Genomic DNA, 6,066 nt, shown 5'->3' on the forward strand with positions numbered 1-6,066 from the left:
GCCTAATTGAGGACTCATTTCCGCAGCCTATTTTACAGGGTTACAGAGGGGCTTAGATTAACATGCAGTTGAGTACCTCATGCCCTCTCCTGAGATTACAGGGCACCCTCAGAGGGGCACACATTGCACCAGCATGTAACAGGATAGTATACACTGTTTGAATGTTTGATTTTTTAAATATTTTTATTTAATTTATTTAACCCTTATTTTACCAGGTAAGTTGACTGAGAACACATTCTCATTTACAGCAACGACCTGTGGAATAGTTACAGGGGAGAGGAAGGGGGATGAATGAGCCAATTGTATGCTGGGGATGATTAGGTGACCGTGACTGTATGAGGGCCAGATTGGGAATTTTGCCAGGACACCAGGGTTAACACCCCTACTCTTCCAATAAGTGCCATGGGATCTTTAGTGACCACAGAGAGTCAGGACACCCGATTAAGTCCCATCCGAAAGACGGCACCCTACACAGGGCAGCGTCCCCAATCATTGCCCTGGGGCATTGGGATATTTTTTTACACCAGAGGAAAGGGWGCCTCCTACTGACCCTCTAAYAACACTTCCAGCAGCATCTGGTCTCCCATCCAGGGACAGACCAGGACCAACCCTTTCCCTAACCCTAACGTCATGCCCATACCCCAGCTCAACCCTAACCCTAACATCATGCCCATACCCCAGCTCAACCCTAACCCAAACGTCATGCCCATACCCCAGCTCAACCCTAACCCTAACTTCATGTCCATACCCCAGCTCAACCCTAACCCTAACCAAAACCTTAACCCTAATCCTAACATTAGCTCCATGTCCATACCCCAGCTCAACCCTAACCCTAAAGTTATGTCCATACCCCAGCTCAACCCTAACCCTAAAGTTATGTCCAGAGAGAGAGAGAGAGAGAGAGAGAGAGAGAGAGAGAGAATGTCATCTGGCAGAGAGACAGTGGGGACTGAGGCAAGTGGCTTCGACATCCAGCAGTCATCATAGGAGAATCATCATTTCTCTGCCTCTCACTCAATGATTTAATCACTGTGCTTTACTGCCTGAGGAGAGGCCTAGTCTCTTCATTTACTGTGTAATACTCACTGATTTTCCCTAATTCCTAATGTAGCTTTCTTACTGAGCTTATTCATTATTTTTCATTAGTCAAGCAGGACGTCTACAGTATATGTTTAAAGGTGCAGTCTGAATGAGTCTGGCCTCTGTGGTTAAAGAGTTAAAGAGAGGGCCAGTGTCCAGTTCAGGCAGTATGGTGGAAAACCCCTGAAAAGTCTCTCACTCTCCCTCTCCTCACTCAAGCATTGTAACAAATACTTAACGACACATACACATACACAAACACATAAACGCAAACACACACACATACCCCCACCCCCCACCATGCAGTGACAGGTCTAATGATGAATGGTTCTAATTAGCAGTAATTATCTCCCTCTTGTTGGAGTGATTAACCCTAGTGGGTTGTGTTGGGGAGAGTGTTGACATAAAGGAGGCAGGGGTTCAGTGACAGCCCTCTCTCCCTCCCCTCCCCTCCCATCCCTGAGCCCTGGACCCTGGGCCACGAGCAACGCTGACAGATCTAAGCCACAACCACAACACCACACAACCCAAACACACACCAACAGAAAGTGTTTCTTTAAAAAACAAACAGCGAGAGGTGGGCAGAGAGCGAGAGAGGAGAGGACAATGAGCAGAGTGTGTGGGGGAGAGGCAGAGAGAGACAGAGAGAGACAGAGAGAGACAGAGACAGGCTGGGAGAGGCAGAGTGAGGCCGAGAGAGGCTGAGGGTGCTTACACAGCCTCCAGGGCAATTTACACAGAACGGATGGAAACCGTACCTCAAATTACCACTTAAAATGTGTGTTTCATTAGGGCTTGAACAACATTATCTTAAAGGATCAGATGCTGGATTGATGGGGGCATTGTTGTAGGATTTATTTTTTATTATATATATATTTTTGAAAATGTAACCTTTATTTAACAAGTTCTTATTTACAATGACAGCCTACCAGGAACAGTGGGTTAACTGCCTTGTTCAGGAGAAGAACAACAGATTTTTACCTTGTCAGCTCGGGGATTCGATCCAGCAACCTTTCAGTTACTGGCCCAACTGGACACCCGACGTTAAACGGGTGTCCTGACTCGCTGAGGTCATTAAAGATCCCATGGCACTTATCGTAAGAGTAGGGGTGTTAACCCCGGTGTCCTGGCTAAATTCCCAATCTGGCCCTCAAACCATCACGGTCACCTAATAATCCCCAGTTAACAATTGGCTCATTCATCCCCCTCCTCTCCCCTGTAACTATTCCCCAGGTCGTTGCTGCAAATGAGAACGTGTTCTCAGTCAACTTACCTGGTAAAATAACGGATAAAAAAATAAAAATAAAAATAAAAAAAACTCTCTAACCACTAGGCTACCCGCCACCCCGAAATACTGTGATGTCATCTAGCTGTCTGCTTCTCTGTGATCTTGGTCACAAAGCCTGTGGTCTTTTATTTTTATATATTTTATTTATTTCACCTTTATTTCACCAGGTAGGCAAGTTGAGAACAAGTTCTCATTTACAACTGCGACCTGGCCAAGATAAAGCAAAGCAACACAAACAACAACACAGAGTTACACATGGAATAAACAAACAACACACAGTAAATAACACAATAGAAACAAAATCTATATACAGTGTGTTGCAAATGACGGTAAGATTAGGGGAGGTAAGGCAATAATAAGGAAGTCGTTGGCGAATAATTACACTTTAGCAATTAACACTGGATGTGATAGATGTGCAGAAGCTCATGAATGTGCAATTAGAGATACTCGGGTGCAAAGGAGAAAGAAAAAAAATAACAATATGAGGATGAGGTAACTTGGATGGGCTATTTACAGATGTGCTATCTATGTACAGGTTGCAATGATCTGTGAGCTGCTCTGACAGCTGATGCTTAAAGTTAGTGAGGGAGATATGAGTCTCCAGCTTCAGTGATTTTTGCAATTCGTTCCAGTCATTGGCAAGCAGAGAACTGGAAGGAAAGGCGGCCAAAGGAGGAATTGGCTTTGGGGTGACCTGAAATAAAACCTGCTGGAGCGCGTGCCACGGGTGGATGCTGCTATGGTGACCAGTGTGAACTGAGATAAGGCAGGGCTTTACCTAGCGAGACGTATAGATGACCTGGAGCCAGTGGGTGGCGACGAATATGAAGCGAAGGGCCAGCCAACGAGAGCATACAGTCGCAGTGGTGGGTAGTATATGGGCTTTGGTGACAAAACGGATGGCACTGTAATAGACTGCATCCAATTTGCTGAGTAGAGTGTTGGAGGCTATTTTGTAAATGACATCGCCAAAGTCAAGGATCGGCAGGAATAGTCAGTTTTACGAGGATGCTTTGTTGCGAAATAGGAAGCCGATTCTAGATTTTCATTTTGGATTGGAGCATGGTTAATGTGAGTCTGGAAGGAGAGTTTACAGTCTAACCAGACACCTAGGTATTTGTAGTTGTCCACATATTCTAAGTCAGAACCGTCCAGAGTAGTGATGCTGGACGGGCGGGCAGGTGCCTGCAGCGATCGGGTGAAGAGCATGCATCTGTGGTCTGAGTGTTACGTTCAGACCATAGCACATTAGAAAATACATTATCTCCATTATGTATTCTAGTCTTCTCCTGGATGGAACTGTATATATAGACTAAACTGGCACCCACTATCAGAGGAAAGTTGCATTCTCTTACTATCCATCCATCCAATGACTTCACCTCGTGTCCAGTCATGTTGCTTTCCGAAGCAGAAACTACATTGTGTTGCTTTGCGCTACATTGAACTGTGCTGTGCAGAGTAGATTTAGAGCAGGGCAGTGTTGTTGAGCTACTGACAGGACAGGAATATATGGCTTATAGGTGGACAATGCTTATGGCAGGGCCCACACCCACAGGAAAAGTAGCACGAGAAGGTAGACATCCTGCCTACAATGAAAGACGTCTGAGTAGGCTGTGACAACACTGGAAATGTAGGAAATGATTTAACTCATTCTAAAGCCGTTCATTATTAGTTCTAATGTGTTTTCCTATTGATTTACCCTAATTGTTTTTGTATTAGCACGGGGATGTAACAGGTTTAAGTAATGTTTGCGAAAGAGAGAGAGTGAGTGAAGGAAAACAACTGAGAGAAAGAGAGAGAGAAAGCTAGGAAGAGTTTGACTGTATCTGGTAATCCATTGTATGACCTACTTCTGAACAGTGTATCTCAGGTTCCTTAGGTGGCTGTGTTATTACTTAGCACAGCTGGTGCAGTTATCACATGGCTGGAGTCACACACTGCCTGTTCCTGCTTTCTCACATCACACTCAACCCAGCCTGCGCTTGGCCCACTTGTTCATTAGTTCTGAGAAAACAACACACACACACACACCACACACACACACACACACACACACACACACACACACACACACACACACAACACACACACACACACCACACACACACACACACACACACACACCACACACACACACACACACACACACAGCACACACACACACACACACCTGGTCCACTCTTGCATGAACCTACTCTGACAGAAACAAGTGCTCTGTTCCTAAACAGGAAGGAACAGGAAGTGGGTCATAAGTGTGTGTGTGATGGTAAATAACTTACGGTATTTGTGTTTTCAAAATCAACTTCCTGTAAGAGAATTTCATCAGGTTGTGTTTACCTTCATCACACCGTCTAATGGAGCAGGTGTGTGTGTTGTGGTTTGTTCCACTTCTAATACCTTCCCTTCCCTCTCTGGTTCACCTGAGGGTCCATAGAGGAGATCCTCTGTACTGATTATGACTGTTATGCACTATCTGGGAGATTCCCATATTGGCTCAGAGAAAATGGTTGCCTGGAAAATGACAAGAGTTCTTCCCTGTATGACTGTAGTGGGTCATTGCTGTGGAAGAGCAAATGATGAAAACGGGTCATCTTTTGGCATTAAAGTTGAAACCTACGACCAAAAATGTCTCGTTGGATCATATTACTCCAGTGCTAGCCTCCTACACTGCTTCCTGTTAGGCAAGGGCTGATTTCAAGGTTTTACTGCTAACCTACAAAGCATTACATGGGCTTGCTCCTACCTACCTTTCGATTTGGTCCTGCCGTACATACCTACACGTACGCTACGGTCACAAGACGCAAGGCCTCCTAATTGTCCCTAGAATTTCTAAGCAAACAGCTGAGGCAGGGCTTCTCCTATAGAGCTCCATTTTTATGGAATGGTCTGCCTACCCATGTGAGAGACGCAGACTCGGTCTCAACCTTTAAGTCTTTACTGAATACTCATCTCTTCAGTGGGTCATATGATTGGAGTGTAGTCTGGCCCAGGAGTGTGAAGGTGAACGGAAAGGCTCTGGAGCAACGAACCGCCATTGCTGTCTCTGCCTTGGCCGGTTCCCCTCTCTCCACTGGGATTCTCTGCCTCTAACCCTATTACAGGGGCTGAGTCACTGGCTTACTGGTGCTCTTTCATGCCGTCCCTAGGAGGGGTGCGTTACTTTGTGGGGGTGAGTCATTGACGTGATCTTCCTGTCTGGAGTGCGCCTCCCCCCTTCTGGTGTTTGCCCGTGGCGGAGATCTTTGTGGCTATACTCGGCCTTGCTTCAGTGATGGTAAGTTGGTGGCTGAAGATATCCCTCTAAGTGGTGTGGGGGGCTGTGCTTTGGTAAAGTGGTGGGGTTATATTCCTTCCTGCGTTTGGCCCTGTCCGGGCGTATCATTGGATGGGGCCACAGTGTCTCCTGACCCCTCATGTCTCAGGCTCCAGTATTTATGCTGCAGTAAATAAATGTCGGGGGGCTAGGGTCAGTTTGCTATATCTGGAGTACTTCTCCTGTCTTTATCCGTGTCCTGTGTGAATTTAAGTATGCTCTCTCTAATTCTCTCTTTCTCTCTATTTTCTCTCTCGGTAGGACCTGCAGCCCTAGGACCATGCCTCAGGACTTACCTGGCATGATGGACTCCTTGCTGTCCCCAGTTCACCTGGCCGTGCTGCTGCTCCAGTTTCAAACTGTTTCTGCCTGCGGCTATGGAACC

This window comes from Salvelinus sp. IW2-2015, linkage group LG17, assembly GCF_002910315.2.
Source record: "Salvelinus sp. IW2-2015 linkage group LG17, ASM291031v2, whole genome shotgun sequence".
Classification (NCBI taxonomy): Eukaryota; Metazoa; Chordata; class Actinopteri; order Salmoniformes; family Salmonidae; genus Salvelinus; species Salvelinus sp. IW2-2015.